Below are 15,868 nucleotides of genomic sequence, written 5' to 3'. Positions count from 1 at the left end.
TAGCACTCTTCAAGAAAAATCTTGATGAGTGGATGGGTAATAGGAAATTCACTCTGGGAATCATTGTGATGGCCCTGCTAGACAGGGGCACAGGTAAATAACATCCATGGGTGGTGAAAGCCAGGGAATGTTTTTTATAATTTGTTAAAAAATTAATAAATATATTTGAGCAAAAAAAAAAAAAAGATTTAAAGTATGTTATCGGTTGTACGCTGGAGCACACAAAGAAGCCAAAGAACTTATTTGCAAGCATTTTGGATGTCAGATGATAGAAATGCATGGAGTATGGTTAAACACTGATGAACAGTCATCCATTCACAGCAGATTACTTCTGGTTCAGTCTGTCATGGCTCAGTGTTTAACCATACTCAAATATATTTATTAATTTTTTAACAAATTATAAAAAATCATATGTTAATATAGAAATATTTTCTTATATCAACCAAGTAAAACAACAACAAAAATAACTAAAACTATTTACAAAAGTGTCTAACATTCAATCCTGATAATATTTTTCAGAGTATGAACTCATTAAGTCTCTTCTTAGTCAAATCTCTCCAGTACCTTGATCATTTTTGTACACAGGCTTTAATATGTGGTAATTCTATCAGTTCTCATCTTTATGGTTGCTTTTTACATTTGTGAAAAATGTAGAGCTGTGGTCTTGAAATCTTTAAATGAAGAAGTCTCACTTTTCCAATTTACTGTGATTACTTTACAAGCTATTTCTAATAATGTCCATAATAAAGAGTATTTTATTCTAGGAATACATTTTGGAATAGGGACATTGAATAAAACCAAATATTTAGTAAGCTGGAAGTTACCATTAAATACAATTTCCAGAAAATAATTAATTTTTTACCAAAAAGTCCTAAGTAACTCCCAGTCATAAAATATGTGTTGCTAGTCCACCTTCAAATTCATTTCACACTTCCAACATCCAATATCCTGCTTAAACATCAATTCCATTTTATGTGTGGTAATATAAAGTCTATGAATAAATTTCCATGAAAATAATTTCCATTGTAATGAAAGGGAAGTATGTTTTGAAGAAATTAACATAATTTTTTTATCATTTTTGCTTGAGAGTTTATTATTCACATTTCTGTAATAATCCCAAAAGTTTTCTTTAAAATATAAGATAGTACTTTTAACCATTTTATATATTTTAGTTCAATAACCTTGTCCTTTCACATTTTGATTACCAGAGATGATTAAACACATGTCCTACATGGACAGACACAAAAAACTCCAGCTATTCTCTGTCTCATATCGTCTACTAAGAAGCGATCTCTGCTTGACTTACAAAGCCATGTCTGACCCAGCTCTGTTAGAAATGCTATATCTAAATAAATCCCAATCTCTCTGCTCCACATGCTCTAGAGACCTCGACTTCATTACCACAATCAGCAGAACATACTGGAGGGACGGGTTCATAACCCAGAGACTGGCCATGCTCTGGAATAGACTTCCCATACATGTTAATCAGAGCACCTCACTGGCCCTTTTCAACAGAAATCTTGATGAGTGGATGGGAAATAGAAAGTTTACCCCGGAGATCACTCCAGTGGCTCTACTTGATAGAGGCAATGGGAACTAATGTCAGGCGGCATAATGCCAGGGCACTTCTATGGGATAGGCTTGTAAAGACTCCAGGGCCATTAGCCTAGTGCACACCTATGAACCTATGAACCTATGAATTTGGGAACTGTTAGTTTAGAAGCTGAAAACATTGAATCCAGTTTAGCTATCAAGTAACATCTTAAAACTTGTATTACTAACCATATTTCATTTTTATGCCATATTTATTCATAAGCTGATCCATAGATGTAATATTTCCAGAGTCCATTAGCCAATGCCAAAATACTAAATTATTTTCTCTAAGAATGATCATTTTAGTAATATCAAAAGTGTTTATACATTTCTGAGTGCAAGCAGTTGGATATAATATAAATGACCATTCTTTAAAAGCTGGATTTTTGTTCATATATTTCCTAAATACACTTAATATATTAGTTATAAATATAGAAGCTATATATTTATTTGCTTTTCCTGAACTATGTTGTCTTAATAACCAATGATAATTATTAGGCAGAATCTTGATGAATTGTTGTGGTGGTGAATGCTTTGATTCTAACTAAATTTGTTCATGTATTTGTTTCTACCTAATAGAATAATGTGAATTTAGCCATGAAAATATTGCCTTAACAGAATATGATAAAGGATATGTTTCAATATCAGGGAGACTTATACCTCCCAATTCCCAATCTTTTAGGTGATGATTTAACCCTATTCTAGATCTGTGAGGGAACCATAAAAAGCTTATCATTAACTTATTAAATTTCAATTTGACTTGTTTAGGGAGTGGGAGAGATATAGCTTGTATGAAATATACAATTTTTGGAAATATAATCATTTTAATCAAAAAATATCTTCCATGGTGAAAGAAAATATTCTAATTGTCCATTAAGCCTTTAATTTTATCTAGAACATTAGTATAGTCATTTGAATTTGATTTAAATAATTTGTTATTGTAACCCCAAAATATTTACATATATTTCTGAACTATCATCCTTAAGATTTATATCTAAAAAAAATGTATCTCCATAATATAGAACTCTTTAAAATCCTTTAAATTAGTGATATATGCTGATATTCTAGTAATTGTTATATTTTGCTTTATGTTTGTCAATAGGTCAAAAGTAATTGCATTATGGTTAGTAAAAGGGCATGCTACCAATTTTACCTTATCTTTTGCAATAATAGCTCTTGAAATGTACAGTCTATCTATTTCAGAATGTATGCCATGATGATGTGAATAGTGTGTGAAAAATAATAAACCTGCATCTGCATATTTATATATGTCTTCTATATTAAATGTGTTAATGAAATCAGTTAATACCTTTGATGTTTCTGATTTCCTATGAGTATTTCTTGCATTTGTATCACTATAATTTATTATACAATTGAAATCCCCCGCCATTATTATACTTCCCTTGGAGTGTTAAACAACCTGGACACTAATTATGGGGACAAGTGTTTTGGTATATTGGCAAGCTAGAAGGGCATTAATGCCTGTGTTTGAAATATTTGTATGTATGTATGCATGTATGTAATATCTTCCAAATAACGTTTAACTACCTTAACCCCAGTCCAGGAATCCAATACATATTAATTAAAGCATACATTTTCCCATTTATTTTCAAAGTGACTAAACAAAACATCCCTGATTTATCTCTATAAGTGTTTATAATTTATGGCATCAAGACAGTGTGTTTCCATAATATTGCTACACTGCTTTTTTTAATTTGTTTTATTTTTTCTAGTTGTTGTTTATGATGAGAACTAGCCAATACTGAGTAATTACTAATACTGAGTCTTTGTAAATCATCTTGTAATAAGAGTGTCTCTTGCAAAAACACCACTTGTGCATTGAACAATTTAAAATTTTTCATTAGGCTTCCCCTTTTGCAGCTATTATTCAAGTCACTGGCATTAATAGAAATACATTTCGTATACATGTTATTACTTGTTGTACAATCTGTGATATATACATATTAGATAAACATAGAAATGTCTTACTGAAGAGTATGACTTGTGCTTATACCTAATGACTTTATATTTTGCATTCATAGACACCCATTGACACATTTTAAAATAATAAGATATAAAAAAAGAACTATACTAAAAACTGTATAAGTCCTGAGGTCCAAAGCCCCACAGTTGAATAGCATTGCCATCCAAGTGTCCCTTCTAAAATCTCACCCAAATTTAACTCTGCTCTCATCATTTAAGTGTCCATTATATAAAGAGAGAGAGTACTTAAAAATTAAAACAACTCATGAAAAGAGTACAAGACTTTTTTTCTGTAATTAACATTTCAAAAAATTAAATCCAAAGAAAACTTAAAATAATGTATTTATATCACCATTCTTTACAGACAGCATGTCATATACTTTTGCTGAAATCCAACATAACTATGTCAAAACAAAAGTAAACCACATTTGTTTCATTTAACCTGTAAACCTTGTTTTATGAGCTATTGTTTCTGTTTGTAATTCTTATTGTGAATTTATAAACTATTATCATAAAAAGAAAAGAAAAAAATATTGGAGACCTCTGTATAGTAGTCAAGGTTTACACCACTACAAAGCAGGTATTTATATGAGCATTTCATTAGCTATACAGTCGAACAACTTAAATTAATTTAAGTGTTTGTGCTAAGATCAAATAAAAACTAAGTCAATAATCTATAATTTATTACTATTAAGTTTAAACCATCTAATGTTTTAACTTTTTTCCCTTTTTCTCCCTTTTTCCTTCCTCTTTTTTTAAATAAAATAAGCACATACAAACTTTGTATAACAATTCTAATGTTAAATTGTCCTTTTCTTTCTTCCCATTTATGTTTAACCAAAATAGCCATGTATTTTTATTTATTTAATGAAATCACATTAATACTGCTTTAAGAAGGCAAGAAAAGAAAAACATCTCTCAGTGAACTTTGACCCTACAGCTGGCTTCATTATTGAGCCATTTAGTTCTGGTTTATATTGGGCGAACATTCGTGATGGATTTTAACAACATTGTGCAATCAAGATTTAAAGATTCTGAAGTTGCTAATGAAAAAAAAAGCTACATATGGCACATGAACTCATCTGGAAGTTGAGAAACAAGTAAGTGAACTAAACTGATATTTCTATGTAGCTTGAGCTTAAAATAATGCAAAACATTATTCGTTTTTGTCCAAAACGTATTGGATTATGTTAAATACATTACCAGCCATATCATAAATCTAATATAAACAACTATTTATTCTCTTTTAACATTTATATGTAGGTCGAGCTTAACAAAATGCAAAACATCATTCAGTTTTGTCAAATACATATAGGATTATGGTAAATACATTATGAGCCATGTCATATATTTAAAATACACAACATATCTGTTTGTAGTCACAATTTTCCCCCTTTTTTAAAAAAAGCAATAAATATAAAATAAATGTAATTTAATTCAGAGCAAAGAAACTATCTTGCTAAGATGCGTCAGAAACATTTAAAGACACTATGAAACATACTTTCAGACCTCTAAACACATAGCATAAATCACATTTAACTTAGATAATAAATATTGATAAATGTATATTTTTTCTAATATATCAGTATATTTCTAGAATAGAAATATATTGTTAAAGCCAGTGACACAATCTTTTAAATAGAATGAACAGTATTAAGATGCATTAATAAGTGTGAATTATGATTATATATAAAACATATTATTAACTTATTACCTCATCACCCCCACTCTATTTATTTTGATAACTACATTTTCCTATGAAAAAAACACTTAAAGCTTATATGCTATTTACATTAGAATGAAATATTAATATAGAGAAAAGAACATTAAACTAAATATTTAAAATTAGCTTTAACTTGTGATTGTGTCAATAGTCCAAAGAGGCTTTCCTGAAAACAACACTGTCAGAGCTGTGTTAAGTAACTGTTTTTGTTATCTTAGATAACTATAAATAAACTAGATGCATGACATAGTAAAAGAAAAGTGTATAATTATTTGTCCTTTAATCTTTTCTTTTTTTTTATCTGTGGTTGACCATCCGTTCTTCTCTATTTGTCTCTTTAAAGAACTGCTGTATCAGTCCATGCCTTCAGATTGCTTATATATGATACTAGTAACTAAATAGGGGACAGCTGAATCCAAAGTCTCAAAAGTTTTAGTGCCACTAGTAAAAAAAAAAATCTCAGCCTAGCAGGGAACAGGAGGTGAACTTTAAATTTTCTCTTCTTTAGTTCTTTTACTAGAGAAATAACTTATTTTCTTCTTGAAACAACTGAGGCTGAATAATCATTATCAAACCTTATTAAATTGTCCTGACATTTAATTGGTGAATTTGCCCAGGCTGTTATTAAAACTAATTATTTTTCAAGACTGTAGAAATTTCTTACTATTATGGATCTTGGTTTTGCATTTATCTAATTTGAAGAATAAGGAGTCACCAATGATCTGTGGGCAATCTCATGCATACTATAAATCTTGGTCACTACCTTTGCTGTCAAAATCAAAATTACGTTCAGCCTTTTAGCATCTACCATTTAACACAAATGCTTCCTTTGATACTTGTCACTTTTCTCACACAGTTTTACACACACACACATTACCATTCCCATTTACAGGGAAGAGTATGGTCCTTGAATGTTTCGGGAAAAAAGACCTACTCCTCACCAGTCCTAGTGTTTAGAGCCCTTTAACTGCTAGTCTCAGATGTTAAAGTTCCAGGATGCCCTTCTGGGTTAGTTGGGATAGAAGGTAAAGGGAACAGAAATCAATGCTCTTAACAGGGAGTTTCTTGCTTTATGCACATTGCCAGGTACTCCATTAAACATGGATTTGTTAGAGTTGGCACGTCCTGCATCAACAGAAGGGGGTGGTATAATGTGTGGAAGAGGGTTGGCATAACGGTTAAGGTCTTAATTTCACAGATAAAAGGTAAAGGGTTGGATTCTGACCACTGATTATTGGCTATGTCTATAATATTCGTCTGACTAATTGCCCAGTATTTACCTGTGAGCCTGAACCTAACCTACAGGGCAGCTTCTGTGGGATCTCTGGTGAGGAGTCTTGCCAGACGGAAGACTCAAACAATTTCAGAGCATGTGAAAGTAGAGATTTTTGTGTCCCATAGATAAGGAGCTTCTCTTTAGACTCCCAAATGAGCAGGTGTACAAAGAACCAGAGGAAAAGGGGAAACTGCAACCAGATAAAGAATTTTTCATTACCTATCTCCAGAGTTTGTGAGAAACTATAGAGATAAAGGCTGTACCATCTACCCTAAATGAGCGATGATAAACTTTAATGGGGAAAGAATGGCTGCTACAGTAAAGTGGCAAGTTAATAGAGAAGAAAGCCTGGAAGACCCAGAGCCATGACTTTCAGAGAAAGAGAGCAGCTATGACTCTGAAAAACATGACCCTCTGCTTTATTTCTAACCCCTACCCACTACAACCATGTTCTTGCCTCCCCCCTCCCACATGTCTACCCCTCTCAAGGCTAACAGGCAGACTGGCTCTCTTTGTGAAGCAACTGGAGGTCATCATATAGCACAAGTGGGTCCTTCATATAATAAAACAGGGTTATATATTACATTTCCAGAAGAGATTTCTAAGAAATTCTCCTGTTCACAAAGAACAACAGCACCTTATGCCTCCAACATTAGAAAGCCTACTATCCCAGAAGCCAAAGATTCAGTTTCAATAATAGAAACAGTAACTGTGTTCTACTCGAAACTATTTCTAGTCCCAAGAAAATACTGAACTTTAATACCCATTTTTAACTTCTCTAGACTGAACAAGTTTGAGAGTTCTGATATTCAGATTGTTATCTTTTCAGAACCTTTTGCTCTTCCATTGACCTACATAATGACATTGGCTCTAAAGAATGCCTACTACCTTCTCACACAATGCCTTTACTCCTTCCATGGGCTTATATAGTGACCTTGGCTCTAAAGAATGCGTAATATATTCTCACACAAATAATAATATCTTTTATCAAATGTAATTTGTGTCTTACCATATTCTCCATGTCTTATAAATTATAAATATTAATATGTACAATATCAGCTGCTAATGTTGTCTTATCAATCTGTAGAGACTTACTATAATTTGTAATGTACTATCCTAAAATATTGTTTTGTAAATTTCTTTGGAGCTTTTCTCCTCAGGCCTCCAGTGAAAACTTGCAGATTGTTTTCTCAGTCTGACTTCCCCGGTCAATAAAGGATAATAAATAACAAATAAGTTAATACTACACATCCCCACAGCCAAAACAAACAGGCAGTTCATCAGATTAAATGTGGGAGGTAGCAGTTATCAGTTCATCTTCTTGTTCTTTGGTTGTCTTCTGTACCCAGGGTGTGTACTGAGCGCAGGTTGTAGAACTGCCTTTGGCAAGATAAAGGGCATCCATGTGTATCCTTTTATGGATGACTACATCATCCAGGATGTGTTCCTGGGGAAGATCCACAGTCAGTTATTTTCTCTTTCTGTGACTGTCTCTTCATCTTGCATAGTCCCACCTATTCCACACAAGGTCAGATTTATTATCTGAAGCACTGCTGTTTACAGAGGTTCAGAAAACATTCCTCCTAGAAGACAAGATGTTTTTTCTGTGACAATATTTTAGAAATACTGACAGCTTGAAAGGGGTCTATATTAAAAGCAAGAAGGTTTACTTACCCAAATACCTAAACGCCGACACATATTCCGCAAACCGCAAATACACCGAACGCCCTAAACTGTAAAATTCAAAAATTCGAACCGTCATAGTTGTCGCATCCCACCACCCGCTACATACTGCCTACCCAAAAAAACTAAATAAACCACATACATACACTAACCAAAACCCTACTTCTAACCCTAAACTAAACCCTACTTCTAACCCTACACTAAATCTTGCATATACCACCATGTATACACTTACCTTGACCCGCACCCTAACCCTAAGGTCCATAACTATCGCACACTTACCTTAAGAAGCTATACCCAAACAAATTAAATAATCCACACACATACACTTAACAAAACCCTACTTCTAACCCTACACTAAATCTTGCATATACCACCATGTATACACTTACCTTGACCCGCACCCTAACCCTAAGGTCCGTAACTATCGCACACTGACCTTAAGAAGCTATACCCAAACAAATTAAATAATCCACACACAGACACTTAACAAAACCCTACTTCCAACCCTACACTAAATCTCACATACATTACCATCTATGCACTTACCTTGACCCGCACCCTAACCCTAAGGTCCGTAACTATCGCACACTTACCTTAAGAAGCTATACCCAAACAAATTAAATAATCCACACACATACACTTAACAAAACCCTACTTCTAACCCTACACTAAATCTCACATACATTACCATCTATGCACTTACCTTAACCTGCACCCTAACCCTAAGGTTCGTAACTATTGCACACTTACCTTACGAAGCTATACCAGAGAAGGGCCAACCATGGCGATTCGACATTTCGGATTTCGTGCTTCAGGACGATCGATGTTTTCACAGTGCGATGAAGTCAGTGTTTAGGTGTTCGGGTAAGTACACCTTCGTGCTTTTAATATAGACCCCTTGAAAGAGATTCCTATCAGAAAGTTTCTCAGAATCCTGGGATACATGGCTTATTTATATTGATGGTGCCATTGCCAAAACTTCATATGAGAAAATTTCATACTGCCAAAACTTCATATGAGAAAATTTCATACCTAAGAAACAGGTAGTGCCAGCATGTGTAGTCTTTTCAGTGCCCCATTCTACTGTTATCCTGCATAAAGAAGGATCTCTCATGGTGAAAAGAACAAGTTTCGGTAAACCTAGAGGATATCCTTCAAGATGAAACCAGGTTCTCAAGATCCCCCCAACACACACACACACACACACACACACACACACACACACACACACACACACACACAAACACACAAAACTGGCTTATGGGCCCATACAGGGATCTAAGAGTTTTGGGTACTTAGGATAGTGCATTCTGACAGAAACTTGACAACATAAAATAAATACTAGCCATCACAGCCTTCAGGTCTCTGTGGCACCAGGGCTCATTGCAAATCCAAACACACAGCATCATGGTGATACACTATATCAGCAAATGGGTGGAGAGACACAAATCAACCTACTGTGTAGGCTATCAATGCAGGCATGAGAGTTAGTACAGAGGTCAGGTCTGATGCTAAGGTTATGATACATTCCATTCCATGAGAAATCACATTTTGATCATCTGAGATGAACACAAATGGATCCAGATGAATCTATGTTAAATAGCAGAGTGCTGTTTGACAGATCCGCCAAGTGGGTTGTGCCAGAAATAGTCTTTTTTGGTTCTCCAGAAAATGGCCAGTTGAGCCAATATTGTACCAGAATAACAATATGAGAGACTTGGGCAACATATTCCTACAACATACTCCAAATCCTTCCATTTTACATGTTTTATCTCTGATAACTTTGTTCGCCATGGTATTATAGAGAATAAGAGAGGAAAGGCCAACAAATGAACAGATGGAATATAAATGTCCCTGTTCTCAGATTTTCTACAGCTTAATTTGCAGTTATTTTTTTAATTCATTGTAGTAACGCTTGATAAATATTCACAGTATTATTTTTCTCCTTAAGAAAACCCCCGCCTCTCGTGCCCCAGTACATACTCTGCAGTCATCCAACATTCTTTTGATATCATACATTTTTGACGTTGTTATGAAAAAAATTGTATTAATTCATGCTCATTTACTTCAGTAGTTCTAAACTGAACTAGTATGTTTCATTCTGTTCATATGTTCAAGCACTAAACCACATATTTATTCCATAGACTACAACAGCTTTCTATTATAGTATCTCAAAATCTTCCACCCAGAGCAAAAGTCTCAAAAGCTATTTTACAGAAATTTAACCCCAGCAAAATAACCACTAACACAGCATAAAAAAAAAAAAAAAAAATAAGACAAAGCAAATGAAACCCTCCGATGTAAGAGGAATCACCCACCACACACCCCCTGTTGGGGGCTCTACCCCACACACCTCCTAACTAAATATACCAACTCCAAGTTTTCTCTGCAGTAGGAAAATGGCAAAGTTCACCATGGTGGCCAATTGGTTCTTTTCCCATGGAAAGTTTTTGATATTCCAGGTGTTTGATGTTCTGCAATTTTGGTGAAGTCGTCTCGATGATGTGGGATTCGATGAAGTGGTAATCCAATACTTTGAAGTAGACCCATATACATACACACACACACACAGACACACACACACACACACACACACACACACACACACACACACACACACACACACACATACACACACACAGATAGATGGATATATAGATAGATAGACAGATAGATAGATAGATAGATAGATAGATAGATAGATAGATAGATAGATAGATAGATAGATAGATAGATAGATGCTCCAGTCTTGCTATTAATTTCTACCATATGATGTCTTCTTCATGCAATTCTTGTTACAGGTCTTTTCTTGTCAGTACTTCTGAAATCTCGTCTCACAGCTAAGATCTGCGTATATTGCCTCTTGTCATGTTATCAAAAATATTAGTGATATCGGCCATGCCATATATATATATATGTATTATATATATATATATATATATATATATATATATATATATATATATATATATATATATATGGGTTCCTATGAGTTCATCGAAATGCCAAAACATCGACGCTCACTTCTTCGACACGAAAACATCGACTCTTCATATCATCGACATTTCACGTAAGCGATCCTCCCCCTCTCAGGACCCATGGTAGCACTTGCTTGTGTGCTACAGCGCATATGGTTCAAGTCACTACCTACAATTTCCCTTCACAGCGTTGTAATTTACGTCGCAATACACACACAACTCATAGGAACCCATATATATATATATATATATATACATATATATATATATATATATATATATATATATATATATATATATATAAGTAATCCCCCAGAAACCCAGAAACTGCTGTTTCAGCTTCTTTTCATAGAATCATATCTCTTCAGAGTGAGCTACTCAGCCTCCTAGACCCCCTTACATTTCTTCTATTTCTTTGTACTGTCACAACATCCTCAGGTTCCTATACAACTGCAGAATTTTCAGAAGCTGTCCTTGATTCACTGAAGAAATGATTGCCAGATGATTTGATGGCAAACTTTGCAAGCATTATTCTATAGCATCTCACTATAACAATGCTACATCATCTGTGGCCTCACTTTATTCCAGCAGCCTCATCCATGTGTGCCCATCAAAATCCTCTTCTTCAATTTCTGTAATTTAAATAATGTGGTTCTCCTCCAATGCACTAAAATAGAAGCCGTCAGCATTTCTGTAATGCTGCTTTTCCTCATGTTGGATCTCTTACTAATGCCATGGCAGACCTCTGCATTCTCTAACATAAAAAGTAGTAGGAGAATTTCCCCTGTGCTCTGGGAATGCCAGTTCAAGTATGACTTAAAAAGAGGCCACACATCTAGTGGGCTAACCTGGTCAACAAAACATAAACAAATAAATCACAGTGAGAAAGTAATGGGGTGGATGGACGTGTGTGTGTGTGTGTGTGTGTGTGTGTGTGTGTGTGTGTGTGTGTGTGTGTGTGTGTGTGTGTGTGTGTGCGCGTGCATGTGTGTGTATGCGTGTGTGTGTGTGTGTGTGTGTGTGTGTGTGTGTGTGTGTGTGTGTGTGTGTGTGTGTGTGTGTGTGTGTGTGTGTGTGTGTGTGTGTGTGTGTGTGTGTGTGTGTGTGTGTGTGTGTGTGTGTGTGTGTGTGTGTGTGTGTGTGCACGGTGAGTAAACAAAGTTGATTGCATTACATTAAGTAAACACTGGAAGTTTATACAGTTTATTAATTGGTAATTCAAGGAGGTTACCCTATGTGTAAAAGCAATTACTCTATTGTTAGTTGATGAAAGTTAAATGTTTATGAATTTGGGGAATGTATCTGAATGAAATAAGCTAAGTAAGTCACACTGGGAAGAGTTTATTATACTTATTCACATATAGTCATCATAAGTGAACCGAGTTCATAGTGGTTAGTCTGTGTACATTTTGTGGAGAGTTTAGTTTGTGCAGGAAAGGAACTGAGAAGGAAAGGTTTTATTTTTTCATTGTTTCAGTTCCTGTATGAGGGGCCCTTCTAGCATGTTTAACTTTACAGTAAAAATGTCTCTTGTCCTATGTGGAAAATATCATTAGCAATGTTACTACAATAATTAAATTACAACTAAACAACTAATATTTCACCGACATTAGAAGGCCATGGACCTCATAAGAGATGTTATAAGGCTAATCTCCATTTTTGTACATTCCAGAAACTTTTTCACCAAACTGCAGATAAACTTTTTTTTTTTTTAATAAACGTCTAATATGTTGATCATGAAACCTAACAAAGGTGGGGGCCTAGTTATTGTGGATAACACTGGTTATGCTAGTGTCATGCATGACTTGCTTCTTGATTAAACTAAATACAGTCAGGTTTCTAAAAATTATTTATTTTTGGAAGACAACTTATTATAAAGTTAGATAACACCACGTTTGGTTAATTTCTTACCTGTTAATAACCCAGTTGTTCCAGTTCTCTTTGGAATACCAAAGATGCATAAAAACATTATACACCCCCCCCCCCCCAGATCAAGTGTGGCTGCCCAGCAGTCAAAAACATACCCTTTAGCAATCCAAATTGATTGTATGTTAAAACATTTTTTTACTGCTAATAGGTACTTATTGAAACACTCATAGGACTTTATAAGAAGGATAATGGCTGGCCCTTTGGGTAATAATATCAGTTTTGAAACAATTGGTATGGCTGTTTTTTTTCTAATATTCTGCATAAATTGGGGCTTGAGGTGTTTCATGAAGCATCCTTGGAACGTTCATTTATCCAAAATTCTGTGATTAAGATACTGGTGGAACTAATGGAAATTATCCTCACAAACAACTAGATCCACTTTGAGGGTGAATAGAATGAACAAATCAAGGGTGTTGTTATGAGGGCAGTATATACTGCCATTTATGGAAATATGGTACTATGGAAATGAGAAAAAGATTGTATTTTTTCATTGGATTTTGTAGATTGGTGTCTTTGCATTATTTGGATGATATATTTATATTATGGAATTCTAAGAAAACAGAGTTAGATAGCTTCATTGAGTATATAAATGGCACAAGTGTTTTTTTTTTTAATTCACCTGTCACAGTGAACCATTATCTGTTAATTATTTAGATGTTTTATTGATGAAGGAGACTGTTGGTTTTGGCTCTTGCATGTATTGAAAACCAACCTTCTCCAGCTTATATCTCTACTTCGATAGTTTCCACCCAATGTCCCAGAAAAAGGTACTGGTTAAAGAGTGGTTAGTTAGACTTGCCAGGTTAATAATAGCATTTTTTATGGACAGAAAGACAAATTATTAGGGACGGAGCCTAGATGGCAAACAGATAAGCAGCATTTTTAGAGCTCCACAAAACAGTTCTAGAAAACAGGGAAAAATTTATTTTCATTAACCAGAAATAGAAAAAAATATTAAGAAACTTAAGAGCTATAACTCTACCAAATTTCAAGAAATATTATTGAGTTTTTCCTGTCAAAATTTTCTGGAGAACAACACAGCTGTTTGGTAATGGCCAGTTTAAAGAATTCTCACTCAGAAACCCCTCTGAAGAAGGAGATACAACTGATGTCTTCCACATTAAATGAACTGTCATTGAAAATGATAGATTCACTGATAATTTGGAAAGTCTCAAGGAAAACTGCCAAAAGCAGATGTACTAAAAGAAATACTGAAGACTCAAAAAAGAGGAAAATCAGACATAATTCTTACTTCACCAAAATAACTGGCTACTTAATAAAGTGGATGATTTAGAGAATAGGGAGAGGAGAACTAATATAAGAATATTTGGCTTTCCAGAAAAAGGTGAAGCTGATGAACATATGCATAATTTAGCAATAAGATTAAAAAAAATTCGATTGAAAATAATATTACAAATATTATACATGAAGGAAGGAAAAAACAAAAAGGTTTCTGATATAAATGATATACTAGATGCATTTAAACATTATTTCTCTGACCATTATAATGATACTTCACATATAAATAATATATCAAACGTAGACCTGAAATTTGTAAAGGTAAAGGCGATACCAGAAAAGTTAAAGTTAAACATTCAAAAACAAATATCTCTAAAAGAGATTACTCAAAAAATCAAGGAAAGTAAAAGTAATAAAACACCGGGAATTGATGGAATAATTAATGAATTGTATAAGATATTTCCATCTTCAGTAATATCATTGTTTCACAAAACTTTGAATGAAATTCTAGCACAAAACACAACTCCAATTTCATAGAGATACTCCTTAATTACACCCATTATAAAAGAAAACAAAGACCCTTTACAGTGTAAATCTTATAGGCCAATATCTTTACTTAACAATGATTATAAAATCTTCATGTCAATATTAGTAAAATTAAAAAAATCACTGACACACATAATAAATGAGGATCAAACAGGATTCATTTATAAAAGACACACACAAGACAATATACAAAGATAGATTTTCTAAACAGAAACAACCAAGAAGCTCTAATAGTAGCTTTGGATATAGAAAACACCTTTGATTCGTTGAGCTGGAATTTTCTTTTTAAGGCTTTAGAATTGTTTGAATCTCCTACTAATTTTATTACACTAATAAAGAATATTTATAAAAACAATTTGGCTTATGTAAAACTTGGGCCATTTACCTCAAAGGCTATTGAAATAACCAAAGGTACAAAGCAGGGATGTCTGATGTTGCCCATCCTGTTTGCCTTAGGAATTGAACTATTTGCCTCATTAGTACCCCACACCTGTAATATATCAGGCATAGATGTATATGGTCAACTCAATTCAAAAATTATGTTATTTGCTGATGATGTTTTACTCACGTTATCTGATTCGGTGAAATCAGTACAAAAACTAGATGAAATAGTGGAAAGGTTTTGTCATATTTCCGGCCTTAGATTTAACAAGGGAAAATCTAATTATATACATTTGAATAAAAAGAGAGACTTTACCTTAACTACAAATTGTGTGATAGGAAAACAAGTTCCCATAATAAAATATTTAGGAATAACACTATGTGATAATTTGGAATTTATGTTAGCCACAAATTATAGCAACATAATTAATAAAATAAAAATGTTAATAGTAAGCTGGAATAAAATGTTCTTGATATTTGAAGACAGATTACAAATAATAAAAATGACAATACTTCCAAAAATTAATTACATTG

The 15,868-nt window shown here is 33.7% G+C and overlaps 1 protein-coding gene across 2 annotated transcripts in view; it reads left to right on the top strand.

Annotated features, from left to right (window-relative positions):
- NR1H4 (nuclear receptor subfamily 1 group H member 4) overlaps nucleotides 1-15,868 on the top strand; it is an 856,459-nt gene that overhangs the window by 327,402 nt on the left and 513,189 nt on the right. The gene's annotated exons all lie outside the window — the stretch shown is intronic.

This window comes from Protopterus annectens, chromosome 11.part0 (genome assembly GCF_019279795.1).
Source record: "Protopterus annectens isolate FY-2018-M chromosome 11.part0, PAN1.0, whole genome shotgun sequence".
Taxonomy (NCBI): Eukaryota; Metazoa; Chordata; order Ceratodontiformes; family Protopteridae; genus Protopterus; species Protopterus annectens.
This window is presented reverse-complemented; position numbering and strand designations above follow the sequence as displayed.